A 17,500-nucleotide genomic window follows, 5' to 3' on the forward strand; every position below is an offset into this window, starting at 1 on the left:
GATTTTCATAGCACCCAATTTGAGTAACAGAGAAGACCTTAGCCTTGTGTATCTGTGTCCAGTTTCGGAATATAATGACGATAATACCAGCAACAACAGAAGAAAGTGTCTAGACCTGATAACTACCACATTTATGGAAGGGCAACATAGAGAAGTAATAAAGGAATGCATTATGTGAAGCCCTAGGGAATGCGTATTGTGTCAGCTTGGTCCCTTCCTTGTGGCTTTTGTCCATTTTTCATTTTTTAACCATGCTGCTATCTGACGGTTTTTCTTTAGCTTAGAGTGAGACTTTTCCAACTCGGGCCGATAGATATGGAATTAAGCAACACCTTCATTACAACATGTAGTTATTAAGTCGGATAAAATTGTCGGACAACTGCGAGAAAAGAAATTAAAAACTCGTCACCATCTTTAAGGGTGGCGGCGATAGATACAGAATTAACATCTTGATTACGAGATATATTTTCCAGGTTGACAAATTCTCTCTCTCTCTCTCTCTCTCTCTCTCTCTCTCTCTCAAAAAGTAAGAACAAACTGTAAAACGAAATCACCATATTGAAAGGTGTAACTGTCTCAAATGTGGAAGGGCAGTCAGTAAAAGATGCATTAGATGAAGGCTTTGGGTATGTATCTGTCTCACTGCTGCCTCACTTCTTTGCGGTTTTGTCCAGCTGTCTGAATCTTATTAAAGTGGCAGATGGTAACCCCTTAGCTTGAGGATGTCCTTTATTATTTATCTGTTCAACCTCTTTTTTTTTTTTTTTTTTTTTTTTTTTTTTTTTTTTTTTTTTTATACCAGACAGAGCTTGTATCTTTTTTTATTTTTCTTTCTTTTTGGCTCGTCTTTCTTTTTTCCTTTCCTTTCTTTCCTTTTCCCTTTCTTTCTTGTTTCCTTTTCTTTCTTTCTTGTTTCTTTTCCTTTCTTTCCTTTTCCTTTTCTTTCTTTTTTCCTTTTCTTTCTTTCTTTTTTCCTTTCTTTCTTTCTTTCGCTTCTCTTTACATGGGAAGGACCTCAAGTAGAAAAAAGGTTAATTTAGGCTATATAATAATTCTTTTAATTTTAATATTCTCCCCATAACTGAATAAAATCACGTGGGCATAATGCGAATTAGATAAAAATTATATTGTCGTAGTTAAGGGGTGAGGCTTCCCTTTATAATAATTCTGTATTTATATTACACTGATATTTACTCTCTCGCTTTTCTTACATGAGAGATAGTCGAATCTTTGTATATCTTTTTGTATTTTCTGTCTCTATTTCGTCAGAACTCAAGCTTAGGTGTCGCTAACTGCACAAGGACGGAAACACACACACACACACACACACACACACACACACACACACACACACACACACACACACACGAGGTGGGGAGGGGGGAACGTTAGTTTTTTTTTTTAGCCCCTTCAACACATAACATCCCGTATTCCACTTCTCACAGGATGGGGCGTCAGGCAATTGATAAGGAGTAGATAATTATAGGCAGAAAGACAGAGGAGTCACCTATCACAAAAATTTCCCCCCAGTCACCTCTCCTCCCCAGACACCTCCCCCTTCGACACCTCCTCCCCAACACCTCCTCCCTGACACCTCCTTCCCAGCATCTCTCCCGACACCTCTTATTTTCACAGGTATGCAGGGGCGTGGACCGAAAGTGACCCTAGAGGATTTTAACAGGCTTTCTTTCCCTCCCTAACCATTTATTTGTGTGTGTGTGTGTGTGTGTGTGTGTGTGTGTGTGTGTGTGTGTGTGTGTGTGTGTGTGTGTGCGTGGACCGAAAGTGACCCTAGAGGATTTTAACAGGCTTTCTTTCCCTCCCTAACCATTTATTTGTGTGTGTGTGTGTGTGTGTGTGTGTGTGTGTGTGTGTGTGTGTGTGTGTGTGTGTGTGTGTGTGTGTGTGTGTGTGTGTTCATTCACTCCTTTCCACATTCTACATCTTTTTCTCTTCCCTCCCTCACCTCTCTTCTCCTTCCTTCACCTCTCCCTCTGCTCTTCATTTCTCCTTTTCCCTTCCTTCACTCCATACAGTTCTTTCTCTTCCTAATAACCTACCTCCCTCCTTCACACTTTTCCTCACCTCTTAATCGCACCTCCACCCTCCTCCATTAGGCCTACCAGAGAGAGAGAGAGAGAGAGAGAGAGAATTGTGTTTTGTCGGCTCCCTTGACATATAATATCCCTTATTCCTTCCGACACCCAATTATCTCCATTTCCCCCATTTCCTGTTTTTCTATATTCCCCGAGAGAGAGAGAGAATTTATCTGCTTATTAAAACTGAGTATTCAGATGTGTAAGCAAACCCTTCATAAATTAATCAAATTTAATACGCTGTTAGAATAGGAAATTGCTAGGCTTCATTTTACTGTACTTAACGCAAATACCATAGAAATATTTGGGGGGAATTTCATGTATTTTTCCATTATGCCTTCCAAATAATGTTAATAATTAGTGGTTCCTTCTCCCCTTCGCTCTCTCATGTTTAATTTTACGGCTGTTATTTATGTATTTATTTTTTTCTGTTGATATGGCACTTGATATCCCTCATTCCGTCCGACGTCCTGTTCTCTTAGTTTTCCCATTTCCTTTCTCTGCCCTCTACCTTCCGCCCTTTTTGTCGTTCCCTTTCTCTGTTCTGATTCCTCGCGTACCCTCGTTTTTCCTTCTCTTTCCTTCCTTCCTTCCTTAACGTGTTCATCGTTCTGTTTTTTATGCTTCTAGACGGTTTAATAAGCTTTGGGGAGAACCTGTCGTAGTAATGGGGTTAGAAACAGTTACCAATAGACTCTTATGCCATGAAAGGTGTGAAGGTGTTCAGTAAGCGATACAAAACCGTCTGGTGGCAGGAAGAATATAAAGTAGACGTCGTAAACTTAAAGGGCTAAACTACTGAAGGAACTCACTGGCATTTGTATGCTGGTAGGTATCGGCAACCTTATGGTTAAAGAAAATTGTACACACACACACACACACACACACACACACACACACACACACACACACACACACACACACACACACACACACACACACACACACACACACACACACACACACACACACACACACACACACACACACACACACACACACACACACACACACACACACACACACACACACACACACACACACACACACACACACACACACACACACACACACACACACACACACACACACACACACACACACACACACACACACACACACACACACACACACACACACACACACACACACACACACACACACACACACACACACACACACACACACACACACACACACACACACACACACACACACACACACACACACACACACACACACGTTGACCAACAGTGTGAAGTTCTTCAGGCATGGCAGTGGATTTTCAGCCTTGCTAAAGCTACCGTTTTTGTACGTACCGTTTAAGGGAGTAGTTTCAAGTGTTGTGTTAGCCACAGGTATACCATCTCCCGTGTGGTCTAGTGGCTAGGATACGCGGCTCTCACCCGCGAGGCCCGGGTTCGATTCCCGGCACGGGAACGTTTTCCCAAACTATCGAAGGTACCCGTATAAGCAGTACAAGAAAGAGGTGCTGCGATGCTTCCTTAGCTGCCCAGAGTAGAATACGACCGTCTTTGCGCGTCAGCCATGTCCTTTTCTTCATCATTCCTTCCTCCTCCACCATGCGTTTATGATCGTGTCTTGATTCTGCAGCGCCGTGAGTTGTCCAGGTGGGGCCGAAACTGTTGTATCTTCTCACTAATCACTTATTTCTTTGTATTGATATAATTCTTTTCACCTCTATTTTACCCCCTCCCCCGTTCCCTTTCCATCCTCTTATATTTCAGCATCACTTTTCCCCGTCCTTCCCCACAGCACTTTTTCGTACTGTAATCAAATTCAGTTTTTCTTTTCTTTTCTTTTTTTTTTCTCAGCTTTATTCCCTGTCTTTGATTTCCTCTTCCTTTTTCAGCCACATTTCCATCTTGCCTTCTGCTGCATTCCCTTTCCTTCTTCTTAAATATCTGCATCGCCTTTCCCCTTCCGTCCCCACAGCATTTATCGTTTTGCCTCTGACTCTTTCATTCAATCCCCTTTCTTTGCCACATTCTGCCCCATATTCATATTCACACACTTTCTCTTACCCCATCCCTATGACGCACTTCCCTCTTTTTTTCCGGTCGCATGCCACGTCCTTCCTCTTAATTTTCAGCTTCTCCTTGCCCTGTCAGTCCCTACAGTATTAATTCTTCCCAATGTAACAATAAATTCAGTCCCCATTCTTTGGCACGCGTCTGTTCCGTCTTCATTTTCCCCTCTCTTTTTCCTACTCCTACCTCTGCCGCACATGCCTCCTTTTTTCCCCCTGCCTCATTCCGTTCCCTTCCTCTTATATATCATCATCACTTCTCCCCTTCCCACTTCACTCACCAACATCCCCTCTGACTGTAACCCTCACGTCATTCAGTTTCACGACAGGCTTGGGTAAGATAGGACAGAAAGCAACAACGGTGTGGAGTAAGTGCGACTGAGTGCTTGAATTTTAGTGCTTCCTCCTTTCTGCTTACTTCTCATCACTGTCCTCTTCCATCTTATTCCTGCTGTTCTCTTCAGTTCTTTATATCTCATTCTGTTTACTCTTTCTGTCTCATCCGCTCCTGAACTCTGTTCGTTTTCCCTCAGTTTCCTCATCTATCTATCTATCTATTGCCAGACGCCTCAATCCCGTTTGGGGTGGCCACAAACAAATCGCCTCCAAGTCGCCCTGTCCCCCGCCATTTCACTGCCCTGCTCCCAACTCACACCCCCCTCTCTCATATACCTCTCCACCCCATCTCTCCATCTCATCCTCGGCCTCCCCCTCCCTCTTTCCCCCTCCACCTCACTCACATACACTCTCTTCGTCAGTCTTTGACCCTCCATCCTCTCCACATGGCCAAACCACCTCAGTGTGTTCCTCATAACGCTTCCTATCACATCCACATCAACACCACAACGCTCCTTTATATCCTCATTCGTCAGCCTGTCTCTCCATGTGGCTCCACAGGCTCTTCTTAAATAACTCATTTCCACTGCTCTCACTCTTGACTTGTGTCCTTCCAACAATGTCCAAGCTTCACTTCCATACGTTAGAGTTGGTATCACAATACTGTCATGTAGTAACTTTTTCACTTCCATGCTCACTTCCCTGTTTCTTATCACTGCTTTCAAAGAACCAGCAACCTTTCTTCCCTGCTGTACCCTTTCAAGCACTTCACCCTCCAAACCTCCATCCTTACTCATCACACTACCCAAGTACTTAAACGTACTCACATTTTCCAATTCCTTACCATCCAACCTCGCTGTACATTCACTGACTTCACCTCTCTCAAAGACCATCACTTTACTTTTCCCTACATTCACCTTTAGATTCCGTTTCTTACACACTCTCTCAAACTCATCCACCAAGCCTTGCAGCTCCCCTTGTGTGTATAATTTTCCCTGCAGTTCCTTCAGCTCTAATTCAGAGCCCTTCTACCCCAGCTTCTTGTTCCTCAACTTACATTCCCTTTTACTCCAGTTTACTCTTCTCCTAGTCAGTGGATCAGTTGTTTCGACACCCACTCATACCTTCTGTTCCCTTCCTCTCATGTCAGTTTCCTCTTTACCCTGCCTTCACCATTCTTTCCTTTTCTTCAGTTCCTTCAGCTCTCATTCTGTCCACTCTTTCCTCTTCTCTTGCTTCTCACTTTTCCTTCCCCTTTGATCCCATTCACCTGTCTCTTTCTCCACTTCTCTTCATTCACTTGTATCTCTTCAACCCAACGTCTTATTCCTCCACGTCATTATTGATGTTAATGATTCACATGGCAGATTCCAGAACAAAGGCTTATATATAATTTAATCCTAAACACTCAAAATCCGTCAGTAGGTGGTGGCGACCATCATCCACTCACTTGATGTAGTGCTGCCTACTTCCTTAGCTTTTGTCATTCTTTTTCTGTGCCTGCCCTCTTCTCTTCCTATTTCTCCTATCTTTCCTGTCACTTCTTATTCCTTTTCTTTCCTTTACAGGTGGCTTTACATTGAGTGACAAGCCAAATGGTTTCCTAAGCCAAGAAACCATTTACAGCGCTGGGTGGTAACCATATAACCAAACCATGCGTGCTCCCTACGTGTCAAGAAGTGGGTTGGTGGAGGGTTAGTGCCCCTCCCTGTAAAACAACTAACTCAGTGTCAGCCACCCTTTGCGGGATTATGGTGTCTGGCGGTAGATAGATAGATAGATTATTTATTTCAGTGTTCAGAAACCACCTCACTGCCATGGACTTTTATACACCAACTAGTCGTTTAATTCTATTTAGATTTGATCCACCCATCATTCAGTCCCTTATTGCCTCGTCGGGATGCAGGGACAGTCGTTTTACTTTATTGCAAATTTGATCCAGCTATCATTCAGTCCTATATTGCCCCGCTGGGAGTATAGGGACCAGGGCTAGGTTATTCACCCCCCTGGACAGCGTTGTGTGAAAAAAAGAAAGAAAGAAAGAAAGCCAATCATTCGGCTTTGTACCTAAAAACCATATCCGGCTGAAATCCCTAAGCCCGGTAGAGGAATCCATTTGTTGTTCATATATTTTCCACCCAGCGTAGTACAAGTAAATTGGGATTACTGGAAGCCATTTGGTGTGTCATTCTGTAAACTACCCCACACTTGTCATATCGCTGTTTCCTTTCTATTCACTTCCCTTCCCTCTTTACTCCGTTGCCTCTCGAACGTCATTCTTTTCCATCGTTGTCTCTATTCCCCTTCACCCTCTTCCTCTCCTCCCATCTACATCCCGATCTTCTCTCTCTTCCCCTCGCCCTCATTTCCTCCTCGCTTTTCTCCCATCCTCCTCTATGCTCCCCTCCCCCTCCCCCTGCCCCCTCCCCCTCCCCCTGCCCCCTCCCCCTCCCCCTGCCCCCTCCCTCACCCCCACTATAGGTCTATTTTCAGCCGGGGCGTCAGGTATCAAGGCTTGACACTCAATAACCTCGCCTCTGATACGCCTACGATATTTTTAACACGGTATAGCGGGATAGCGTAACACAGAGGGTGATGTGAGGGGAGGGGAACTGAGAGAGAGAGAGAGAGAGAGACATACATTACTCTGTCGGTAACTCCTTCAGTCCAATAACGTAACTTTCACTTTAATCAGTACCAACAGACGATTTTTATTCACCTTCAGAAGAGTCACTGTACTCATTTTATTCTAACTTGGCCTAAAATCAGTCTCCCCTCCATCTTGAATGCAACATTGTAACCCTAGAGCAACACGAAAGTATGGTGTTACACATGATAAAGCGCTGTGGAAAGGATGCAGAGCCGTAGTAGTGTCTTTTTCAGCCACTGAGCTACGTGAAATAAGTTGCAAAAGGACGAGAATCTGAGCCAAGTTGAGGTGAAAAGGGTGTAGTAGTGAAGGGGATGTTTACGACTATTTAAGCCCTCCGGTACAAAAATTATCTCTTCGGCTGAATAAAATCGTCCGGAGGCAGCGAGCATAACACGAAAAATTACGTCGTCGGTGTGAATCAGTTAATCGTTAAATTTCGGGGGACAGCGAGTTTATTTTCTCTCTCTCTCTCTCTCTCTCTCTCTCTCTCTCTCTCTCTCTCTCTCTCTCTCTCTCTCTCTCACACACACACACACACACACACACACACACACACACACACACACACACACACACACACACACACACACACACACACACACACACACACACACACACACACACACACACACACACACACACACACATTAGCCTTTAGCCCATTAGGGGGTTAATCTACTTCCTGGTTGAGTTTAGGACGCTGAGGATAACCTGTCATTATCATCATAGCTAATTGGCAGCTGGAGAGAGAGAGAGAGAGAGAGAGAGAAGGGGGGCGGGACACATATTACCACTACTATTCCAGGTCCTTGTAGTTTGTCGTCGTCGTTGTTGTTGTTGGGGTTTATTTCCATCTTTATTTCTTATGTCTTCGTATTTTTCACTCCCTTCCTCTTTGACCTTCCAGTTTTCTTCCCCATTGCATTTTATATACTATATATATATATATATATATATACACACACACACACACACACACACACACAAAATTCATTTTTGTAAAATAATTTTATCGGATTTAAGGGTTTTCCTTTCTTTCATTATTCAAACTAATAATTTCCTGGGTTATATACTGTTAGGAGAGAGTGCTTTCTGAGTTTCGTTCGAAAGGGTTCTTATCTTTTACTTTTTTTCTGATTTTTTCATTTATTTTTGCTGTTTAAGGGTTAGTATGATTATAATTTCAGTGTTTCTTGAGTCAAAGAAAAATCGTGCATAATTCGGAAGATCATTTAAGTGAAATCTGGAAAGATAGTTTTATTTTCAGTGCTGCTACACAGTGTTTGTTTGGTAGAGATATAACAAGCCTTTTGTGTGTGTGTGTGTGTGTGTGTGTGTGTGTGTGTGTGTGTGTGTGTGTGTGTGTGTGTGTGTGTGTGTGTGTGTGTGTTGCAGAACATTATTACATTCCTGAGTCGTAGCCCCTTCAATCAGATAACGTCTTGTTCCTTTTTAGTCTTTCGGTTTATCGGACGACTCGTAAAAACTAAATCTACCCCATCGTATCGAAAAGTTCCCACAGTGTTAAGAAGAATCGCGTTTAACCATCAACAGGTAAATCAGGATATAATGCCATGGAACTCCTGTCAGGTTAAGAATGAATGTGTGGCCATTTTCACCGGGTACTCTAATGATAGTACTCTTATTGTTGTGTATTTTAATTTTCCTCTCGGTGGATTTGCATTTAGAAGAGAATAGGAAACAGTGAGTGCTAATTTTTGTCTTTGTCTTATTTGTATCTAGGGTACTGCCTTCACAAGACTAGAGGTCGTTGGCGGTGGAAGGTGATTAAGGAGGCTGTTGCAGAGTTGACCAGTTGTGCTTATCAGAGAATGAAAATTTGTGGGAAGAATCATTAGGGTTTGAGTGGATAGGATTAAGAGATTTATGCCAAGGTTAGTGTTGAAGATGTGATTTTCATTGTTAGGATGCCATGGTTAGGTCTAGTTTGTGTGGTGTCTCAACTCATTCCAGTCAGATAAAAATCTAGGTTAAGTCTTAGGGATGGAATTGTTGAGTTCAAAAGCCGCCTAGGTTAAGGACGAAGAATTGTTTTTTTGGTTAAAATATATACCGCTTATATTTTTATCACAGCATCATTTCCTCTGATATGGGGTTTTATCTACTGAAAAAAGAGGATGGTAACCTAAAACACTAAATTCCCCAGAAAAGCAACTTCTCATACAAATTAAAAAATGTGCTAGTTAAAATGGACCTTTGGTCCAGGCTTGGTTCATTATCCCCTAAGTCTGAAAAAAAAGGGAGAGATTGGGAGCGTAGTCCATAATTGTTTCCAATGGTGCCAGAAAGAACGTGACGATCGGCAGGTAGAGTTTCGTCACTCCTGATTGGCACACTACTCATAGATGTGGCAGACTGTCCTACATCGAGAGAGAGAGAGAGAGAGAGAGAGAGAGAGAGAGAGAGAGAGAGAGAGAGAGAGAGAGTGTGTGTGTTTTAAAGCTCTTCTAGCCAAAAAAACGTGAATAAGAGCTGATTGAAATTACCTCAGATATGAACGGAAATGACAAAGGGGAGAGGCTAAAATACTGGAGATTTTATTTATTTATTTATTTATTTATTTTTATTTATTTGACTGGCAGAATGTGTAGAATAGCTGACAGAATTCCTCCAAACCTGACTGACACCCTATCCGGCACACCTGACACACTGTCCCAGATCTGACACATCGCCTCTCCTGATCCCCTGTGTTATTATCGCGTCTGGACCCCACGACCTCCTGATAACACGGCTAATCGAGACGCAAGGCGGGTTTATAGGGGGGTTGGTCAGAGGAGGGGGAGAAGGAGAAGAGGGAGGGGGTATTTGGGGTGAGCAGGAGGGGCTTGGTTAGTGGTACGGATGAGAAGAGGAAAAAGAGAAAAAAGATGCGGGGAGGGGGAAGAATGAGAGGAAGAGGGGTATAGAAAAGGATGGAGTTAAGGAAAGGAGATAGTGTATCTTGTGTGTGTGTGTGTGTGTGTGTGAGAGAGAGAGAGAGAGAGAGAGAGAGAGAGAGAGAGAGAGAGAGAAAATGATGATATGATATTGTAGGAACAGACGAAGAGATGGCAGGGTATACAGTTGTGTTTAGTTCCTGTTAAAGAGACTTGAGCTTCAGTCTTTGTACACACGGAGGAAGTACTTAATTACGTTATAGTCTGACCACTGATAACACACTGGCTTTTATGACTCACCTTCAGCTGAGTAAAATCATATGTTATAAGCCAGAAAAAAAAAAAATGCTTAAGTTGAAGAAACCTTGAAGTGTTAATGAAGGTAAATTTAACACTCAGGAATGTATGACTTTCCTTCAGCTGAATAAAATAGTCATGTTACCCAGATAAGGTATAGTTGACGCGACGTGTGCGGGTGAAGAGGCTGTCTAGTGCCATTCAGCCAGCTACAGGGGAACATAAAGAATCCCATTACTGTTGTCATATCACACACAGTCTATCGCTAACTTTATGACAGACACTTGGGGTCATTTGTACAGTACGTGAAATTTTGAGACTCAGTCATTGTGTCTTTCCTCTCAAGATGTAATATATTAGTGGCGGTGTCAGTTGGTCTTGATTGCATAGTGCAATTATTGTTCATATTGAATAAATTATACCCGCATCCTGAAGTGGTATTTATTGTGAGGATACAACAGTTTCTACCCGACTTAGACCCTCCATCAATAAACAGTGCTTCTGTATACTGTACATTCGGTGCTGTGTTCTCATTCGTCGGTTTTGGAAAATGTTCCCGTGCCGGGAATCGAACCCGGGCCTCGCGGGTGAGAGCCGCGTATCCTAGCCACTAGACCACACGGAAGGTTGTAATATTGCGGTGTCGCACACAGTTAAAAACAACTGCTCGAACACAAACGGTAAGATAACGAAAAAGCGAAGAGAGAGACCTGCAGTAGAATCTCTGTCTTATATATATATATATATATATATATATAAAGAGGACGATAAAGTTCAGAGGAGTGAGAAGAGAAACGAAAGAGAGATTAGTGAAAGAACATGACCCTCCCTTCTATAATCTGGTGCCCCATCTTCCTCCATTCAGCCGGCCGTGTCTAATGATTCCACCAATAAAGATACCTTTTGGGGTGCGTCGAGGGAGATAAGGTGGGGTGAAGGGGGAGAAGGAAGGTGGGGGTGAAAAAAAGGGTGTATATTAAGCACAAGCACATCAGCGTATAGTGGAGAGCAGACGGCCAGAAACCCATTGGTACAGTCGGGCCGAAAGTTCACCCAGCATTTCACCTCTTCTACCTTTTGCTTTCCTCTGCTTGCTATTTGTTCTGAACTGGGAGAGGCATAGTGTAATTCTTTGCCCATAGATGTTTTGCTTTGATATGAGGCGTCTGGGAGGAAAGCAACAGATATGAAGAGGACGTCGTGGATGAGTAGTCAGAATTTTGCCCCTGACTGTCCTTTTGATGGCTGTTTGTTGTAAGAAATGCCACAGCTGTGATAGTCCTGTCGGTCCAGTGAATTGAAGAAAAGAGCAGTCAGGTGAGAAGGCTTCCCCTCCCCTCCTCCTAAGCCGACAAGAAAATAAATAGGAAAGTCTACACAAACAGAAAAAGTCACGTCGTGGAAATATTACGGGAAACATGAATGGTAAACAGATTGATATAATAAGAATATTCCATTAACCCTCTTCAAATAGTGATATCTCTTTAAGTTAAGGGAATAATTGTCTCGGGTTAGAGAGAGAGAGAGAGAGAATGAAGGGGTTAGTGAAGATTGGTCCTAGCCCCCTGGACCAGAGGGACCCCTTGTAATTCGAATATTATTAAATGCAGTTATTAAAAAAAAACACACACACGCAAAATACATCCTCGGGCTGAAGGGGTTAGTTGCTTGTTTCTTTGCTGTGCCTTTTTTTTTTGACGTTTTTTCTTAGCCTAAAAAATAAATAAGAGTAGCATTCTCTCTCTCTCTCTCTCTCTCTCTCTCTCTCTCTCCTGATGTACGATATTGCGCCGTGTTTGCATGGGAGAATACAGAGAGAGATGGAGGGTGGCGATTAAGTAGTGGAGAACTGAGAATGAAAAGTGAACTAAGAATGAAACAGGAAAAGAGGAATGAAGGAAAGAATGAGATGCTGTTAGAATGAAGAAAAACAATTGGGAAATGAAGCGCAAAAGAGGAATGAAGGAAGCACTGAGGAAAAGAAATGAGAATGGCCTCATGAACATAGCAAGAAATGAGGAAAGAAAAGGAAAATGCCCTGATGAATAGAAAACAGAAGACAGAAGGTGAATGAAGAAAGAAGTGAAAAGAAAGGAATGAGGAAGAGAATGAAAGATACCCGAACGAATAAGAAGGCAGAGGATGGAAAGTGAATGAAGAGAGTAGAGCGAAAATGAAGGAAAGAAGGAATGAGGAAGAGAATGAAAGATACCTTGATGAACAGGAAGGCAGTAGATAGAAAGTGAATGAAGAAAGCAGAGAAAGAACTGAAGGAAGGGAGGAATGAGGAAGATGGCCTAATGATTGAGAGCCATAAAAACAGACTGGGACCCAACACAAAGCCTGGGGGAAGCCTCGATATTATCATGGGAGTCCCTTTTGGGGCTGAGAGAGAGAGAGAGAGAGAGAGAGAGAGAGAGAGAGAGAGAGAGAGAGAGAGAGAGAGAGACAGACAGACAGACAGACAGACAGACAAACAGAGACTAATAAGGCCTTGCTAATCCGCTAATCGGCATTAATCCGAAGGCTCGTTATCTCGTTTCATTAGTTAGGAACCCCAAGCCTGTTTAGATATTACCTTGGGCCGTATTCTAGATGGCGTAGAAGGCTTCGTAACACCTCTTTCTTAGCGATTTACTTTGTATATTACACCTTCACATCCTTTGGTATTTTAGTCAAAGAGTTTTCATGTTGACACAGTTTACAGTATTCATTTAGAAGAGGATACTGAAGTGTAAATTACGGACTAAGTCGCTAACGAAGAGGTGTTACACAATGTCCAAAGCCACGTAAGAGTACAACCAAGGGATTTTACAGTGCAAAATCATTCCCTTAACCACTTCATTACCAGGACGCCTTCTTTATTTTTTCTTACTATATCCTGACGAGTATGTTCATCTTAGGAGATATTTTTGAGCCAGAGGGATTGGGTGTAGCCGTCATTAACCCCTTCTGCTGAGCTGTGTCCTGACGATTTTATTCAGGTGAGGAGAGAGGCTTCGAACTGGAGGGGTTGGGGATTGCGTTCATAGACCTCTTTTTACATACAGATGGTTTCTTCAAGATTATTATTATTTGGCGTCACCGTAGTGAAGGGGTTAACCACTTCACCACAGTAGGTACTTGTTTAATTATCTATCTATTGCCAGTCACATTAATTCCGTAAGGGGTGGCCACAAACAAATCGCCTCCATGCCATCCTGTCCCCCGCCATTTCAGTTAGTTAACTGGTAAATTAATTGCTGTTGTCATACTTTATTCTCTCGACTAACGGGAAACAGTAGTGAAAGTGTTAGTGGAAAGAGCTTTAAGTCCACCTGGAAGGAAGAGACAGGTGAAGAGGTGCAAGAAAGATGAACTAAAAAAAGAGTGAATAAAATCGTCCAGTGGTGATGATAAATGTGAATACTGTGTGCATTTCCTTCGTTTCCACCTCAGGGAATCCTATAAAATATTAGGGTCTTTTTTAGGCACGAAGTAAGAGTGAATAATCGTACTTGTTGCTTCTCTCTCTCTCTCTCTCTCTCTCTCTCTCTCTCTCTCTCTCTCTCTCTCTCTCTCTATATCTATCTATCTGTCTGTCTGTCTCCTACGCACCTTCTGTCCTTCCTTCTTTCCTTTCCCCCCCCTCTTCGTCCTTCTCTCATCCTTCTTCCAGTCCGTTCCTCTTTCCTCCACCAGCCTCTCCACTCCCTCTTTCTTTCTCCTCCTATCTCTTCTCTCACCCCTCCCCCTTATCTCCTCAAGGGCCAGCTGTGTTGTGACCACTGAGCTACAACTTCAGTAATTTTCTTTTTCATTCTTTTCCTTCCGTCCTTCTTTTTCTCAGTACACTTTCATCTTTTTCCTGGTTCTTTATATCTCTTCGTATATTTCTTCTATCCTTGTCTTATTATTTCTGCAATCTATATATACTTCGTTTTCGTTTCCCCAATTCCCATTTTCTCCTGTCCCTTACCTATCCCATCTCCTGAGCCCGTATTCTCTTCGGTTGAGGAAGTTCCCTAACACCTATTCCTAAGCGATTTATTCTGCCTATTACACCTTACTCTCCTCTTCTGAAATAAAGCCTCCCAATATCGCCATACTCTGCATAGGTAACATAGAAAAGGATGTTAACCACTCATCAAAATAAATCGCTAAGGAAGAGGTGTCAGGGAGCATCCATACCCGTCGAGAATGCTTTGTGTTTTATTCTCATTAATATCAAGAGGATTTGTAGCGTCAACGTTTCGTCCACACCAACATCTTTTTGCGTATCCTTTTCTCTTTCTTTTTTCGTTGTTCCTTCCGTTAGTTCCGCCTTGGCATTGAGACCTATTACCTTGCAGTCCCCATTATCCCCACCCCTACTTCATTTTGATATTTTTTTTTTCATTTTCTTCCATGCTTCCTTTTTCCTTTCTTTCCTTCCTTTCACCCTTGCTCCTTTTCTTTCTTTCCTTCGTTCATTTTTCTTTTTTTCTTCCATTTTTTTCCTACCTTCCGTCCTACTTTATTCCCTCCCTCCCTCCAGCTTTTCGTACTATGCTGTCGCTAACGTCCACTTTGCAGTCCCCATTCCCCCCACCCCCAACCCCACCCCCACCCCTACCCCCGCCCCAACCCCACCCCCACCCCTACCCCCGCCCCAACCCCTACCCCCGCCCCAACCCCTACCCCTACCTCTACCCCAACCCCTACCCTTACCTCTACCCCTACCCCTTCCCTGGACAACACATGCACCTGGTAACATCCTTCCTGGTAACACTGAGGAGAATATAAACAGCGTTAAATTGGTTCTCTGAAGGTCTCTCTTACACACACACACACACACACACACACACACACACACACACACACACACACACACACACACACACACACACACACACACACACACACACACACACACACACACACACACACACACACACACACACACACACACACACACACACGAACAAAGTATCCTAAATCTACTTATCACACGCCCAAACTCATGCTGAGAGAGAGAGAGAGAGAGAGACTGTCTTTTCTTGATCCCATCTCCCACCCTCCCTGTCCATTTTCCTCACTTTCCTTTCCCTCCCTCTCCCTCAGTTACATCCTTTTATGTCTTCTTCCCCTCCCATCAGTTTCCTTCTCTCTCTCTCTCTCTCTCTCTCTCTCTCTCTCTCCACTCTGCTTTTCCTTCCATTGTCTCCTTATCTCTCTCTCCCTTGTCTCCTTATCTCTCTCCCTTATCTCCTTATCTTTATGCTTTCATTCGCTCTCTGTCTTTCTCCACTTTGCTTCTTTTATTCTCTCCTTATCTCCCTCGCTTATCTGAGGTTAAGCATTACCCTTAACGTGAAGGTCGGACCACCTGGCTGGGGTCGTAAGGTGTGGTTGATCCTTGTATCTAGCTCTGTAACTCGTTGGTAACTGTGTTACTCTGCCTCCGTCACTTCCTTATCATCCTCCCTTCTCCTTCTGTTCTTCCTTTATTTTCCTCCCTCCCTCCCCTGCGTCGTTTCCCTCATCTTATACGGTATATTCCTTATATATATATATATATATATATATATATATATATAAATAGATAGATAGATAGATAGATATATATAGATAGATAGATAGATAGATAGATATATAGATATATATATAAATAGGTAGATAGATATATATATATATATAAATAGATATATATATATATAGATAGATATATATATATATAGATATATATATATATATATATATATATATAGATAGATAGATAGATATATATATATATATATATATATATATATATATATATATAATATATCTCTCGATATATCTATATCTATATATATATCTATATATATCTATATATATCTATATCTATATCTATCTATCTATCTATCTATCTATCTATCTATATATATATATATATATATATATATATATATATATATATATATATATATAATACACACCCACACCCACACACAGTATATGAATAACTGGAATCGTTCCGAAGTGGGAATGAGTGGAAATGAGTTGTGCATATGGGAATGACTTGAAGGTATGTGTGCGGATGAAACGTGTTGCCATAATGACCTGTGTGACCCGAGTGAGTGCGTGTATAGGTAAGTGTTTCTTCGTCGTGGTGTCACCATCTTTTGCGAGAGAGGGTGATCAAGATAGAGCATTTATGTGTGGAGGCTCAGATATTGTTTTATGGTTGTCCACATGACATTGAGGCTTAATACTGTGTCATAGAACATCAGCTTGTTCCCATGACATATCCCAGTGACTTGGAGTGGAGGCAGGGCTCTCTTTACCCAGTGAACTTCCTGGCGAGTTCTCCAGTGGGCTATTTTGAGCTGGATATGGTCAAGTGACTATTCAGAGGAATTGTTGACTGCATTCGTGCTTGTTTAACACTTTCAGTCCGAAGACGCCGTTTTTTTTATTTATTTATTTATTTTTTTTTTTTAGGTGAGACTTTTCGAACAGGACGGGTTACATCAATAACCTCCATAAAGTCCTTCAGCACATGAGGTCTTCCATCAGGTGGATAAAATCGTAGAGTTGCGGCAAAAATAAAATATACAAGACCTCATCGTAGTGAAAAGGGCCAATCTGTAAAATGTTTGTCATAATATTTGTAAAATCTTTGTAGCTGAGTGTAATGCATTGGGTGGTCTAGGCTTACAGGACTGGTTTAAGACCCCTGAGTGTGGGCCTAACCAGGGGGCTTTAACGTTTAGGAGGGACGGTGTTTATTGTGGGAGGGATTAGGGCGCCCCTGCCTCACCTCTCATTTTTCTTCCCTCACTTCTCACTTTTCTCCCATCTTTTCTCATCTTCACTATAGTCTTCTTTCCCTCTCGTTTTTCGTAAACCCTCAGTTCTCACCACACTACCCTCATTTCCCGCGTCCCCTCTCACATTGCATCTGCCCATTCTTACATTTCATCGTCCTCCACCACATCTCACCGCAAATCCATCACATAGTTACTTTCCTCCGTCATTTATTAGTTTCCTTACCTTAATTCTTGCCTTTCCTCCCTCACTTTCTACCCATTCTTCACTTCTCTCCCTCCCTCTCTCCTTCACTTTGCACCTTCCTCCCATATTCTCACCGTCCCTCTCACTTGTCACCTCCTTATTCTCACCTTCCTCCTTTCACCTCCTTCCTTCAACTTCCCTGTCTCCCCTCTTC

The 17,500-nt window shown here is 42.5% G+C and overlaps 1 protein-coding gene and 2 non-coding genes across 3 annotated transcripts in view; 2 read left to right on the plus strand and 1 right to left on the minus strand.

Annotated features, from left to right (window-relative positions):
- The window catches only part of LOC145415715 (uncharacterized), a 243,273-nt gene that overhangs the window by 107,614 nt on the left and 118,159 nt on the right, over window positions 1-17,500 (plus strand). The gene's annotated exons all lie outside the window — the stretch shown is intronic.
- On the plus strand, window positions 3,465-3,536 carry TRNAE-CUC (transfer RNA glutamic acid (anticodon CUC)). The gene has a single exon. It is a non-coding gene; the product is annotated as a tRNA-Glu (tRNA).
- On the minus strand, window positions 10,883-10,954 carry TRNAE-CUC (transfer RNA glutamic acid (anticodon CUC)). The gene has a single exon. It is a non-coding gene; the product is annotated as a tRNA-Glu (tRNA).

This window comes from Coenobita brevimanus, chromosome 103, assembly GCF_032717465.1.
Source record: "Coenobita brevimanus isolate Jiangsu-jjx chromosome 103, ASM3271746v2, whole genome shotgun sequence".
Lineage (NCBI taxonomy): Eukaryota > Metazoa > Arthropoda > Malacostraca > Decapoda > Coenobitidae > Coenobita > Coenobita brevimanus.